The sequence below is a fragment of the Scardinius erythrophthalmus genome (genome assembly GCF_964197995.2).
Source record: "Scardinius erythrophthalmus genome assembly, chromosome: 1".
Lineage (NCBI taxonomy): Eukaryota > Metazoa > Chordata > Actinopteri > Cypriniformes > Leuciscidae > Scardinius > Scardinius erythrophthalmus.
In genome coordinates, this window is record NC_138221.1 from 21,253,094 (window position 1) to 21,269,240 (window position 16,147).

At 39.9% G+C, this 16,147-nt stretch overlaps 1 pseudogene across 1 annotated transcript; it reads right to left on the reverse strand.

Annotated features, from left to right (window-relative positions):
• Positions 1-473: 473 nt before the first annotated feature.
• Positions 474-15,022, reverse strand: LOC308695240 (GTPase IMAP family member 7-like; annotated as a pseudogene). The gene is made up of 3 exons: positions 14,972-15,022; positions 11,948-12,298; positions 474-1,190 (listed from the first exon to the last, which is right to left on the reverse strand). The product of its transcript is annotated as a GTPase IMAP family member 7-like (transcript).
• Between the last annotated feature and the right edge of the window lie 1,125 nt (positions 15,023-16,147).

The window sequence follows — 16,147 nt, forward strand, 5'->3', positions numbered from 1 at the left end:
TACTTTCAAGAGTCGTGGGAACCCTGCTCACAATTCTGAGAAAAAAAGTCTGATTTGCGAGTTATAAAGCCAGAATCATGAGATAAAAATATGTAATTACATTTTTTTATTTTTCAATCCATGGCAGAATAGCTTCCATACACTTAAGTACATGGAATGTGTAAAATACATTAGCCTTATCAAAAGCTATCAATAAAGAAAACAATATAATACAAAATTCTAAACAACATTTTAAACAGTTTTATGAAAAATGTTCAGCAGTTTGCTGGAGCCCCAATAAGCTTGTATATTTGATGATTGTGGAGTTTTCTCAATGAATTACACACACATTCTGGTTTAGTAGTTTCCACATGGCCCTGATTACAGTCTCCAGAGAACCACCAGGACTGTGTGTCGACGCTCTCTTCGATAGAAGAGCAACAGCGATTACGCATATTTCAGCAACAATGAACTTCAGAGCGTCACGTCGACACTCATCTGCCAAACGACAGTATATTTTTTTTCCATTCTGTTGGATTGGCTATTTTGTGCTCCTGTTTGTATTGCTTCACTTTTTCAAGCAGGTTAATTCTCTGACTTTCCTGAATGTGCTTCTCTGTTTCATCAAACATGTCATTGGTGAAGTGCGTCCCTCCATTTTCTTCCACCATCTTCTCTATTTTACTGAGCAGATCTTTGATCTGTGGGAAACTGGCAGAGTTGTTGTCCAGAAAGAAGAATCGGTTTCCACAACTCTCTACAAGTTTTTTGAGATCTGGATCACTTTCCTGTAGAAATTGCTCAATGGTTTTATTTTCTTTCTCCAGCTGATCTTTGTGAGTGAAGAGGATCATGGTGTATTTGAGTATGTGTTCTCCAAATGCTTCTTTGAGTTTCTCCACTGTTTTTTTATTCTCCTCAGTGAAACGACCCACTTTAATCACAATAATGAAAGTGTGCGGTCCAGGAGAAGCGAACGTTACACATTTAACCATTTCGTTTATAATTTCCTTCTCACTGAGTTCAGTATCATAAAGTCCAGGTGTGTCGATCACGGAGATCTCTTTACCAAACCTCACCATAGTCTCTAAACTGCACTGTTTCGTCTGAGAGATTGAGCTTGTGGAGGATTCAAACACATTTCTGCCGATGATGGTGTTTCCAGTGGCGCTTTACCCAGATTCTGTTTTTCCCAGCAGAACCAGCCTGATCTGGGGTGCGTTTCCCGAAAGCATCGTTGGCCAACTATGGTCGCAAGTTCATCGCAATGTCCATTGAACTCTATTGGTAACGACGGAACTTGCGACCATAGTTGGCTAACGATGCTTTCGGGAAACGCACCCCTGGTCTTTCCTCTCTGAAATCACATCAGTCTCATCTGGATCTTGTTACGTCCCAAAGGATGTATTTATTTATTTATTTATTTATTTATTTATTATTATGATTATTTTCTCCTGATCTTCTTTGATTTACTTTGTTTCTGAAAGTGTGGGCATGGTTGTGTGCCCTGTTATTGTTTGCTTGCTGTCTCTCTTTCTCTCTCTACTCTCTCTCAGGCCTAATCATCAGCACCTGTAACCCGTTTGTGAGTGTGCCTGAGACGGAGAGTATAAGGGTGCAGTCCAGTGTTTGCAGAAGGAGACGCACTTCTCCCCTGCTCTACATTGAATGTAACAAGTGGGGGCTCGTCCATTTGTTTTTCAAATTAAGTCGTTGCGGTGAGTACAATTTCTCTTTTCTCTCTAGAAGTCTGTTTTTCGCTGTCTTCACTTTTTGGGCAGGAGAAGTCTCTGAGGTTATAGAAATGGAGTTTGATTTATTAGTGTTTACTCTTTCTCCCACCACAGAAGTCTTCAATAAGTGTAGAAAAAAGGAACTACTTTTGATTGCAATTTTTTTTTAATTTGGATGTACCAAAAGAAGCGACAAAACAATTAATTAAGGATTCTCTGTTTGAGCAGCTTGTGCGCGATGGCATCTTACCAGACACTGATGTTAAGGGCAGTCCTGTAGTTGCGGCTGAGGAAATTTCTCCTGGTAGTGATGTTATTGAAAGTGCCAATTTTGATCAATTTCAGGCCATTCGTTTAAGAGTTAGAACTCAAAATTAAACAACAGGAGAGTGAGAATTTGCGCTTAAAACTCAAAGTTGTTGAGGTAGAAGCTGACCGTGATATTAATCTGCGGCATCTAGATCTGCAAGCTATGGAAATTAAAGCTGTTCAGCGCTCGAGGTCTTCCTCCGGTTCTTCCTCCGCATCCATTCCTGCTATACCTGTTACCTCGAATGAAGAGCAAAACAGTCAGGAATTTGATGTCTGTAAATACATCAAGCTTGTGCCTTCCTTTCGCGAGTCCGAGGTTGATGCGTACTTTGTTGCTTTTGAGCGCATTGCAGGTAAGCTTAGGTGGCCGAACGATATGTGGGCCTTGCTCCTACAGTGCAGTTTGACCGGTAAGGCTCAAAATATTTGCGCGTCGTTACCGATTGAACAGAGTCTCGATTGAAGAAGTCAAAGCCGCTGTGCTCAGAGCATATGAATTGGTGCCTGAGGCATATCGCCAAATGTTTCGTGCGCATGTGAAAACAGCGAAACAGACTCATGTAGAATTTGCAAGAGAGAAAAGAGCATTATTTGAAAAGTGCTGTTTCTCCAGCAAGACCACTACCTTAGACCAGTTGCAGGAGTTGCTCTTGCTGGAGGATTTTAAAGGTTGTCTTCCCGAAAGTGTCGTTGTTCATCTAAATGAACAAAAAGTAACTTCGCTATTGGATGCTGCTGTGTTAGCAGATGAATTTATCCTGACACACCGAAAGGTCTTTCCATCTCTTCGTTCATCGAACACTCAATTTTCCCATCCAAACACTGTGATACGAGATTCGACGCGTGTATTTTCAGGTGCGTCAGGAGACACTGCTTATTCAGACAACAGGTCTGTCCCTGGTGGAAGAGGCCGACGTGTCTGTTTTTACTGCCTAGATCCAGATCACCTAATTGCAGACTGCCAGGCTTGGAAAAAGAATGTAGATGGTAACTCTAAGAATGTTGTTCTTGTACAAACGATGCCTGCGACTAAAAAGAAGTCCATGCAACCTTTCATTCATGCTGGTACGGTTTCCTTGTCTGACACTGAGCATCAACCTGTTGTGATCTTGCGAGATACTGGTTCAGAACAGTCCTTAATCCTGAAAAAGTTACTTCCCTTCTCGCAGAATTCCTATACCGGTTCTGACGTACTAATACGTGGTATTGGGATGGGGTGTGATTGTGTTCCTCTCCATCAGGTACACTTGAAGTGAGACCCTACACTTAAAGGAGCGGGTCTCATACTGGGGAATGATCTAGCAGGTGACCAGGTTTTCCCCAGACCTATTGTGGTTAATGACGGTAATTCTGGTGACGCTTTGTCTGCATCGTTGGAGTGTGCAGTGGCACAACTGCCAGTGATGGAGTTCAGAAACATTGGAGTGTGCAGTGGCACAACTGCCAGTGATGGAGTTCAGAAACATTGGAGTGTGCAGTGGCACAACTGCCAGTGATGGAGTTCAGAAACATTGGAGTGTGCAGTGGCACAACTGCCAGTGATGGAGTTCAGAAACATTGGAGTGTGCAGTGGCACAACTGCCAGTGATGGAGTTCAGAAACATTGGAGTGTGCAGTGGCACAACTGCCAGTGATGGAGTTCAGAAACATTGGAGTGTGCAGTGGCGCAACTGCCAGTGATGGAGTTCAGAAACTGTGTTGACCTTGTCGACTCATTGTGGCAAGCCTCCTCTGAACCTCCTAGAGGTCAGCAGAGGATTGAGCTTGAAGTCAGAGAAGGAACCAGAGCATGTGAGCGGAGTGGAGCGGTGAGAATCTCCGCTCATCGCTCACGGAACTGTTCACCCCTCCGCTCCCCCGCTCAAAGCTACATCAGGCCGCTCCGCTCATTATCGCTCAGCGCTCAACGAGGTTAGCTTCGCGCTCCACTCAAATCGCCCCCCGCTCGCTCCAAAAAAGGAAAAAAAATCTACATGTATATCACTTTTAGCTTAGACCACTGCCTTACCTCCTAAAGACCTAATGAGTAACAACAACATTTTTCAAATAGAAATGTTTTATTTCAAATTACAGGCCTATGTAAGAAGGAATATAGCCTACACAAAAGGTAAAATTAAACGAATAAATGGGCCTAATAATATAAATAAAAATGATATAAACAAAAATATACATACATTTTTTAAAAGTAAATACTATAAGGCCAGATAAGTGAACTTTTGCGCAACGCGCACGATTAAAATTTAAATTGGCTTCCATACACACAAACTGCTGTAAAATTAAACGAATAAATGGGCCTAATAATATAAATATTATTACGGACGACACAAATTTGGCTAAATAAAACGAACCATTAGGTCTACTTGAATGAAAAAACGAATTTGTTTGAATATTACGCTATATTTAATTTACACTTTGTTACAAGTTACCGTATTCAATGTGCTAACCTTTTGTTTTCTTCCCAGCGTGTTCGCGTAGCTCACGTTCATGTTTTCGAGAGATGTCTTTTGAGATTCCAAAATGAATCTTTGCTGACTGAAACAATGTCTCCACATTCGTTTTCTTGTACCACATTATCATTGTTAGTTAGTTATATGAATAGTACACCTGACCTGACCTGTATGACTTCTCATTTTCCTTTTTGAAGTAGCCTTTTTGAACTCCATTATTGAGCCGAGTTTTGACTGAAAATAGTCTACTGTTGATGACTGTGCAAGACAGATGGATCCTGGTTTAGGTTTGACTGAGCATGCTTCAGACTCGTGGTGTGAGCTGAGCGAAATAGGAGCGAAATAGGAGCGAAATAGGAGCGAAATTGGAGCGGGAAATAAGGCGACGCTCCGTCCTTTTAAAAATGCCGCTCTGCGCTCTGTCCAAGATCCGCCCGCTCCCGCTCCCCGCTCGCTCCCGCTCCACTCCGCTCACATGCTCTGGAAGGAACTAATGTGAATAGAGAAACACTCAAACTATAGGTTGGTAAAGATGTTAAGTAGGGTGTAGAGAACCATTCTCTTGCTTTGTTTTGATGTGGTGTTAAACTAAGCAAATGCCGGATGGCGGAACTTCTTGCTTCTGTGACAAGTCCACCAATTCGAAATTGTAAGCCTATTTTGATTGGTCTAATTTTTGTTACATCCATCATGTTGATATTACCTACTGTGCACCGTTTTCCATTGCAGAAACTTGTTTTTGTTTTTTCTTTTCATTTTGTGAAATTCCAAGGAAAAAAAATGTATCGGTGGGGGTGTTACGTCCCAAAGGACGTATTTATTCATTTATTTATTATTATGATTATTTTCTCCTGATCTTCTTTGATTTACTTTGTTTCTGAAAGTGTGGGCATGGTTGTGTGCCCTGTTATTGTTTGCTTGCTGTCTCTCTTTCTCTCTCTACTCTCTCTCAGGCCTAATCATCAGCACCTCGTTTGTGAGTGTGCCTGAGACGGAGAGTATAAGGGTGCAGTCCAGTGTTTGCAGAAGAAGACACACTTCTCGCCTGCTCGAAATTGAATGCAGTTCATACACGTTTGCTTCTGACATTCAGAGACAGTAATTGTGAGTTAGCGGTGGCTAACTGTGTTTAGCAGTGGCTGGTGATCAGAGATCTTGTTCTCACTACAACTAAAAATTAAGCAGAAGGTATTTTGTTTTGTAAATCTTTTTAATACTTACTGTTGTGAGTAGGGATGCTCATATTGACCGTTTAACCGTTAACCGAAAGTAAAAATTTTGACCGATTAATACTATCAGTTAAACGGTTTAAAACGTTTTAAGCTTCTTTTTTTTTTTTTTTGCTGCATGGTTTATATAAAATAAAATAAAATAATATATAGCTTATATTTATTAACTCACGGAGCGCGTCGACACACGCAACCACACACGTGACACGTGCCTGCAGACATTTTTTTCCGACAGGGTTTCCGCGGGGCATTAAAAAGCATTAAAAGTCATTAAATGGATTTTGCGATAATTAAGGCCTTAAATGGCATTAAAAAGCATTAAATTGTAATCCTACAGGCATTAAAAAAATTTTATGGTTTTGAAGAAAATTTTATATTATCAATTTATTTGAATAGTCTTCATGATTAATAATTTTTATTTGCTGTCGTCGCAAAATATGTACGTTAGTGTGATTAAAAACACGCGGAAACAGTTTGGTGATTCTGATTGCCTCCGGCCGGAGCAAAGTTGCGGAGGTGGCGCGAGTAATTTTGGACAGCAGGAACAACAGGAATAAAACTAGACCAGAAAACTGGGAAAGTGCATGGAAGACAAACAATTTAGAACATGGTTGGTGGTCAAAATAAAGAAGGATTTTGCAGCGTTTGTAAAAAGGTATTTAAATTGGGTAGCTACAATGGGAATCAATGGCGTAAAATCTCATATGCAGTCTGACAGCCACAGGTCGACGGTAAAAGGCAGACAGCAATTAACTATGTGTAGTAATGTTCCCTCATCAGCTTGAAGCTCACTTTGCGTTTTTTAACGCGTTAACGCATGAGATTATTTGTGTCCAGTTTAACGCGTTAAAAATATTTAACGCAAACGCAGCATTCGTTAATTTGTCATCCCTTGGGTAGCGTTACATTATATGATCCCGCTCTTATTCATGTACAGAGAGAAAGACGCGCGCCAGATCGTTTGCGCCAGATCGTGCGCACAGACTGCGCACCAGAAAACGGTCCTCTTTCGCGCAACGAACAATAACACACAATTTTGCCAAAATGTCTGTTTTGTGAGTATCCTCATAAAATAAGAGCAGTCTTAAATTAGTGAAATAAAGTCTTTAATGAACGCAAAGAGTTGTGAGAGAATGAGGCGCGTGTTAGATCCGTGTTTCTGTCAGCAGTTGCTCTTAAAGGGACAGCAGCCAATAAAGCTTTCTGTCAGTAAAGTTAATCACAGAACAAAGGCACCAGAGAAAATTACTCACTCACTGCTATTGACTAAAGAACTCTTGTAGCTTTAATAAGCATTAGTCTATATTTAATCTATAATTTATGCTGTGCAGACTGTTTGATAACTTATGTTAGACAGGAAGGCCAAAGGTAAATATGACATTTATTATAGGTTTATGTGAGGATTGTTTGTTAAGTTCACTTAAATTAAAAGTTGTCATATTTTTTTTGAAGCCTAATGTTAAAAACTTGATAGCTTTCAATTACACTGTAATGTTGGATGGCTATAATTAATGTTTAAAATCAGGAGGGAGAAATCATTTTTATCCAGATATCAATAGCTGTATTAGTATCAGTGAGACTGGCCTTTATGTTTTCTCTACATTCATTTGTAGATTAACTGTGAAATGATTACATTATAAAATATATAAACCTAAACAAATGTAAGTGTTAAAAAAATTTGATTAATCAAGTTAATTTATATATATATATATACAGTGAGGAAAATAAGTATTTGAACACCCTGCTATTTTGCAAGTTCTCCCACTTAGAAATCATGGAGGGGTCTGAAATTGTCATCGTAGGTGCATGTCCACTGTGAGAGACATACCGGTAATCAAAAAAAAAAAAATCCAGAAATCACAATGTATGATTTATTAACTATTTAGTTGTATGATACAGCTGCAAATAAGTATTTGAACACCTGAGAAAATCAATGTTAATATTTGGTACAGTAGCCTTTGCTTGCAATTTCAGAGGTCAAACGTTTCCTATAGTATTTCATCAGGTTTGCACACACTGCAGGAGGGATTTTGGCCCACTCCTCCACACAGATCTTCTCTAGATCAGTCAGGTTTCTGGGCTGTCGCTGAGAAACACAGAGTTTGAGCTTCCTCCAAAGATTCTCTATTGGGTTTAGGTCTGGAGACTGGCTAGGCCACGCCAGAACCTTGATATGCTTCTTACAGAGCCACTCCTTGGTTATCCTGGCTGTGTGCTTCGGGTCATTGTCATGTTGGAAGACCCAGCCTCGACCCATCTTCAATGCTCTAACTGAGGGAAGGAGGTTGTTCCCCAAAATCTCGCAATACATGGCCCCGGTCATCCTCTCCTTAATACAGTGCAGTCGCCCTGTCCCATGTGCAGAAAAACACCCCCAAAGCATGATGCTACCACCCCCATGCTTCACAGTAGGGATGGTGTTCTTGGGATGGTACTCATCATTCTTCTTCCTCCAAACACGTTTAGTGGAATTATGACCAAAAAGTTCCATTTTGGTCTCATCTGACCACATGACTTTCTCCCATGACTCCTCTGGATCATCCAAATGGTCATTGGCAAACTTAAGACGGGCCTTGACATGTGCTGGTTTAAGCAGGGGAACCTTCCGTGCCATGCATGATTTCAAACCATGACGTCTTAGTGTATTACCAACAGTAACCTTAGAAACGGTGGTCCCAGCTCTTTTCAGGTCATTGACCAGCTCCTCCCGTGTAGTTCTGGGCTGATTTCTCACCTTTCTCAGGATCATTGAGACCCCACGAGGTGAGATCTTGCATGGAGCCCCAGTCTGAGGGAGATTGACAGTCATGTTTAGCTTCTTCTATTTTCTAATGATTGCTCCAACAGTGGACCTTTTTTCACCAAGCTGCTTGGCAATTTCCCTGTAGCCCTTTCCAGCGACAATTTTGTCTCTAGTGTCTTTGGACAGCTCTTTGGTCTTGGCCATGTTAGTAGTTGGATTCTTACTGATTGTATGGGGTGGACAGGTGGCTTTATGCAGCTAACGACCTCAAACAGGTGCATCTAATTTAGGATAATAAATGGAGTGGAGGTGGACATTTTAAAGGCAGACTAACAGGTCTTTGAGGGTCAGAATTCTAGCTGATAGACAGGTGTTCAAATACTTATTTGCAGCTGTATCATACAAATAAATAGTTAAAAAATCATATATTGTGATTTCTGGATTTTTTTTTTTTTTGATTATGTCTCTCACAGTGGACATGCACCTACGATGACAATTTCAGACCCCTCCATGATTTCCAAGTGGGAGAACTTGCAAAATAGCAGGGTGTTCAAATACTTATTTTCCTCACTGTATATATATATATATATATATATATATACACATACATACATACATACACATACATACATACATACATACATACATACATACATACGTACATACATACATAATATCTGTGGTTAGTCATGGGTCGTGTATGGCATTAAAAATAAAAAAATGGCATTAAAAAGGCATTAAAAAGGCATTAAATTTAAATTGAAGATCCCTGCAGAAACCCTGTCCGAGCAAGGCAAGCAAAATGAAGCGAGCGAAAAGAAGCACTGTGTGGGATCATTTTAACAGAAAGGGCGACGAAGTTACCAGTAAATTATGCGGTGCCGTATTAAACAGGGGTGCAAACAGCGCGCTTTTCGGCGCCTCCCGCTTTTTTCACGTCAGTTTTGGTGACTTGTGTGAATCGTGCAGATCCGAAGAGTTTTTTTTTTTAAGGAGGGGGGGGGGGGTGATTTGAGAGGGTCTGATGATTATAATTTAACCAACAGTAATTCTGGATTGCGTCCACCAACAAGTAAATAGGAAATAAGCGAATCACTGCGCGCCAAACCAGCAGTATGTGCGCAAGCGTGAACCACTAGTGTTTCCGTCTCACTGATCTGCCACTGCATCACATTTCTCTCTGCGTGGCGTGGAGTGTCCGTTTTTGTGTCCGTTTTTATGTCGGCTCTCATGTTAACTGGTTAGAGCTTGTGTTAGAGCACAATGCCTGCGTGACACACACACTTCTCGAGCCGCGCCGAAACCGCGTGCTAGAAATAGAACCGCAACCGACGCCTATTTTTCACGCGACACGCAATAGTGTTGGAAGTTTTCAGACAAAATAGAAGGCGCAAATACATATTAATAAATTACATTTTGATGCTTGAAAGTCTCTCGGTTTTGACAAATGCATATATAATTGTAATTTAAAAAATAGGCCTAATTATCGATTTTCAAATTGCCCCTGTCAATAGGCCTACAGAACGAAATATTCTGTAGCCTATTTTGCCGTCAATACTGCCGACGTTGTCTTTGCTGTATCAGGCTATATATTTTATGTTTAACATCCAAATGTAGATGGTCGGCGCACAGAGCCACGCAGTCGCAGACAGCACGTGAAGTTCGTGAACACCGAATTCCCTTTTCTTTCTTATCTATTTGTGTTTGAACAGACATGTGCACGAAAAAATAAGCCAGTGTCCGTCTCAACGAGTTTCCCCGTAAACGCAGTCAAAATAAAACGGATGCGTGTCATTACCGGTATTAGATACGTGCATTCGTCTTAAAGGGACAGCACCCAATATACCTGCAGCTGTTTGTGTCACCAAAGTTAATCAAACAACAAAAGAGAAAGAGTTTTGTCACGTTTTGTCAAAAGATACTGTATTAATACTTAATACAGTTAATTTACCTGAAAAAACATAAAGCACTGCTTTATTTCTCATGTATTTGTGTTTTATTGTATTTATATTTGTATTTTGTTTATTAGTTTCTATGCAGATGCACTAGGCCTACCCTACACAATTACCCCAATCATCCTAGAATTATTAATTCTTTACAAAAAGAGCTTTTCAAATCATCAGGTGAAATTGTTTTCAGGAAGTAGCAGTAAAGCAAGAAGAAGAAGTGCAAGATAGTTTTTCTAAATTTCATTTGACTCTATGTGCCTATAGGGGTGGGTTGGGGATGGTGGCAATGTAGTATCTGGATATTTGCCGCGGGACGAGGGCTTCGATTACCTCTCTCTTTTTTGACCATACATGTGTTTGCACCCCTGATTAAAATACAGCAGTAGTACAAGTATGATGCAGTACCATTTTATTCTGTTTTTCTCTCACTGTCAGAAATGCTGCAGGTGCGTGAATTTAAACTGAGGTAGGGCTGCTATTTTTATTTAACGAAAAATCTTAGTCTAACGGAAAACATTTTTTTTGAAAGCTCTGTTCAAACGGATTCAGTGTTTTCTTTTTATCATCTTAATTTGTTCAGTATTTAAGTTAAAAAATATATACTATTTAGTGTAGGCCTATTTTGTTTTTATTTGTATTATTTTATTCTGTTTTTCTCTCACTGTCAGAAATGCTGCAGGTGCGTGAAAATTTAAACTGAATCCAAGTTCTGTTGTTGATCTGGTCTGTATGCTGCTGTTTGCACTTTGCCCGTTAAAATAAACCCTTTGATAAAAAAAATTTTTTTTAATTTTTTTTAAAGGGTCACAAATACGCGTCAATTTTATTTGTATTTAATGCCAATTCAATATTATAATCTTATGAGTTAACGGTTAATAATCGATTAACAAGCGGCGGTTGTCGGTCGGGAAAATTAATCGAAATGAGCATCCCTAGTTGTGAGGGAAGCTGTAGGGGGTGAGTGCCTTTTTCTTTAATACCGTTTTTGACCCTGTTTTTGGTATAGCGAGGGAGTTGAGGGAAGTTAATGTTGTTTATTTCTTTTTGTTGAATCTTTCTTAGGTTAGTTAGGACTCCTCCTAAATTTTGGTAGTGGGCCGTTTTGTTTATTATTTTGGGCCTTGCTCCCCCTGAGTCATTGCTCCCTAGTTACCTATGATTTGTCTTTACTTTGGTATTGGTTTTGTAAATAAAATCCTTTCTTTATTACATATCATCTGGTGTTGTCTTCACTCTGGGACAGAGGATTGAAGTGTGTTCTTGCCTTTTCTCTTTTTTTTTGTTAATTTTAAATGTTCTTTCCTTTGTTACCTCCCCTTCCGACCCCTAGACGGTAAGGGAACGTAACAATCTTTAGCTGGAAACTCTCCTGAAACTACAACAGAAACATCAAATAACATAAATGTGCTGTTGAATTAAAATCCAACTGCATTTATGATCAGTTATATTTACATTTAATGAATAACTTGCATGTATTTAGGGAATTGATTTATAACAAATCATCTTACAGTTGATATTAGGAAGATCTGCTTCTTCTGCTTCTTCTTATGATAACTTTCCCTCCATTCTTCAACATGATTCCTTCAATCTTCTGCAGGAGTTCTTGTATCTGACTGTCTGATTCTCTCTTGTTATTGAAAAGGTGAAACTTTCCTCCACATTCAGTGACCAGTCGCTGGAGATCTGCATGATCTTGGTGTTTTAGATGCTCATCAATGGACTCACCCAGATCGTCCAGTTCATCTTTGTGTGTGAACAGAATCATGATGTACTTCTGAACTTCAGGACCAAATAAACCTTTAATAAAATCCAGGATCTCTTCCTCATTTTTCACAGGTTCCTCTAGAGCAGTGGTTCTCAAACCTGTCCTGGCGTACCCCCAACACTGCACGTTTGCTTTGTCGCCCTAATCAAACACACCTGATTCAACTCATCAGCTCATTATCACATGGGTTAATGAGCTGATGAGTTGAATCAGGTGTGTTTGATTAGGGCGACAAAGAAAACGTGCAGTGTTGGGGGTACGCCAGGACAGGTTTGAGAACCACTGCTCTAGAGGAACGGTGAGCAGAACTGCACTGAGACCTTCTGAACATAGTTTGATCAGCTTCTCTTTCAGTCCTTTAAGCCCTGAAGGCATTTTTAGAGTTGTTTTGTCTGAGTGACACACAAAACTAAAGACTCATAACTCCAAAACTATAATAAGGAGAGTCAAAAGGTAGGTATCATTTGATAGAAAACTTTTCAAATTTTTTGAAAATATAAATTACATTACATTTGGACATTCTCCTGCCGAAAAACGGCTGATAAATACAAAAAAAAAAAAAATTTTTTATTATGATTTTGCATATCTCTCTAGTTTGACATGCAATAACTCGGGAAGGAAATTCCCCGGTAGGGGAAAAATCTTTTTGGGGAAGTTCCCCTAAATGTGAGCTGCATCTGGATCAAATTTTGTGGTGATTGCATAAAGTAAAAGTCCTAAAGTCCTCACACATTTGGAAGGCAATAAAAAACATGACTTTTCTGAGTGACACACACAAAACTAAAGACTCATAACTTCAAAACTGCAGCAAGGAGAGTCAAAAGGTAGGTATCGTTTGAAAGAACACTTTAAAAATGTTTTTGAAAATATAAATTTCATTACATTTGGACATTCTCCTGCCGAGAAACTGCTGATAAAAGTAAAAAAATATATATATATATAATTTTTATAATGATAATGCATATCTTTCTACGTTGACATGGAATAACTCAGGAACGAAATAAGGTAGGAGGAAAATTCTTTTTTGGGGAAGTACCTCTACATATGAGCTGCATCTGGATAAAATTTTGGTGATTAGATAAAGCAATCAAAAGTTACAGCATTTGGAACCAAGATAGCCTTTTTGTTGAGTGCTTGACACCCCCTCATGGGCATTTTTAAAATTTTCACCATGAAGAATATCTTGTCATAAAAGCAATAGATTAAGTTAATTTTGGGCTCATTTTAATTCTAATAATATTGTGTAAAAAATAAAGTGCCATTTTCAAATATTTTTGAATGTTTCATGAGATGTATGATGTTTTTGACACATTGCAGTACATAGTACAAAAAAGTATTTTATAGATTATAAAAAAAAAAATTATATTTATCAGCAAATAACTCAGCAATACTTAGGAGTTTTTCAAATTGGTTACATTCTCTGTAAAGTTCAGACTCTAAGCTTTCAAATGACACCAATTTTGTGTTAATAAAGGCAATATTTCTGAAAATATATAATAATGAATATTTTTGCAGCTAGGTGGCGCCCGCGGGCGGTACACTCTGGTTTAGAGAGACTAGTCACCACTCCTTCTGAGTTGATAAAGCTGAGATTCTAAGCTTTAAAGGGTTAGTTCACCCAAAAATGAAAATTCTGTCAGTAATTACTCACCCTCATGTTGTTCCAACGATGTAAGTCTTTTGTTCATCTTCGGAACACAAATTAAGATATTTTTGATGAAATCTGACGGTTGTCTAACTCCTCCATAGGCTTTCAGAGGGACCGAAACTCGTCGGCCCAGAAAAGTTATTAAAAACATCGTTAAAATAGTCCAAGTGACTACAGTGGCTCTACATTACGTTTATCATGCGACGACAATACTTTTTGTGCGGAAAAACAACAAAAATAACGACTTTATCCAACTATTAGTGTTCTTCAATGTGGGCCTCTGCCGAGAGTTCACGGGAGCGCCACGACGCATGCGCGAGAACTGAGATTACGGCGTTCTTCTTCTTCGTTCTACAGCGTGCGTCTTCCTCTGCTTATAAACAGACTGTTTTGCGCTTCCGGTAATGTCGGGACGTCATCTTGTACATAGATATCATATTATTATATGATATCTATGATCTTGTACAGTAAATGGCGGTAATACTCGACGCGATGAACACATCGCAACAGACAGCCTGACACGATGAATAACACCTGGTTCAGATTACAAGATTTTTGTGTCTGTTACGATAGTCACGGTGTCAGATTACTCGATTTTGACTCCTAAAATCTTGTCGTGTCATGGACAAGAAACATGTCAGACTACACGTTGCTTTCCGACCAGTCATCGCGTGCCGTCACACGCACACATTCACTCGCAAACATTCACTCGCACACACACACACACACACACACACACACACACACACACACACACTGTCCCTCGCTCACTCATTCAAGCACACACACACACACACACACACTGTCCCTCGCTCACTCACTCGCGCTAAATAGTAATCCAGGCAGGTAATAAACGTTTGACCTATCACGCAAATAACCTATTAAAGCACTAAGACATGGGAACAGTATATTCTATTTTACAATGTCTATTTAAAAAAAAAAAAATTTCAGGAATTGTTGTTAGCTATAGCTAACATTCACATTTGAATATTTATCGCAAGTCATATCGTCATCGCAATATTAAACAATGTTATCGCACATCGCAGCTTTTCCTCATATCGTGCAGCCCTAGTATTAGATTGCTTGTTCTGAAAGGTAATTAGCTTGTTTGTTGCAGCTTACTTGTAGAGAGGCAACTGTAGCTCAGTTGGTAGGTTGTTCTGTACCTGAAGGGTCAGCAGTTCAAATCTCAACTTCTCCTGTGTGTGACTGTGCATGTAAAACACCACACCAGTGCACTTGATTTATGATGCTGCGTTTTAATCATGGCTCTTTGTATCTCCTATCTTGTCTGTCCAAAAAGAAAAGCTTGACGTACCAGACAGCTGGTTTATGGGCTTGCAGTTTGATATGGAGAAAGACTGCCCAACAGTTCCACTCATTGCAAGTGAGTACTTTTCAGCAGGCCAACTGATTGAACAGAACAGTGGGCCATATGTTGTAGTATTTTACGTCTTTATCCTTTTCCAATCACATGCCAGGATCTGAAATTAACATGTGTTTCTGTGAAATAGGCACCCAAGAAATAGGCACCCAGGCTGGAACATCCACTCCCACCCAATGCACCCAAGCTGGAACATCCACTCCCACCCAAGGCACCCAAGCTGGAACATCCACTCCCACCCAAGGCACCCAAGCTGAAACACCACAAGACGGCTCTGGAACTGAAGCGTCATCTCAATGTGAGCATCTCAAAGGTCATCTCAGATCAATGTTTAAAGACCTTGTGGACAAGCTTCAAAATGATGAGACCTTCCAAGCCCCAATACAATCCCTTGTCTCATCCTACGAGTCCATTCTTACTGACAGCGGCCTGATTTCAGCATTGTCTACCTTTGGGAAGATGAGGGGTGCTGCTGCAAGTAACATCAGAATGCAGGCAAGAAAGGGTCTGCAAATGAGCACACAAATAGGCGTGCAACCTACAGCTGTTGCCCGTCGTAAGACTCTGCTGGGGGGCAGACGAGCGCTCATCACTGGTAGACCTCCAAAAAGAGCCCGGAGGGAACACAACTATGGGAAGGTAAAAGAGGGGAGTGGTGCACTGCCAAGAAGACTGGCACCACACTCCCTTGCCCAGTGTGTCTCTACTTCTGTGTCCTTAGGTAGCCAACACAGCAAGAAATAAACGTTAATAAATAAAGTCACTCTGGCGCGCACACACACACACAATTACAATAACATAACACAATAATTACTAGTATGTTTAACATGCACTAATATTGTCTATTACTAGCACTTAGGTTCACAATAAATAAAATCTGTCATATTTGAATCATACTGTGGTGTGGTGTCTTTACTACAATTGGCTGACTGCGGCTTCATTCATCTGTGATAGCCTA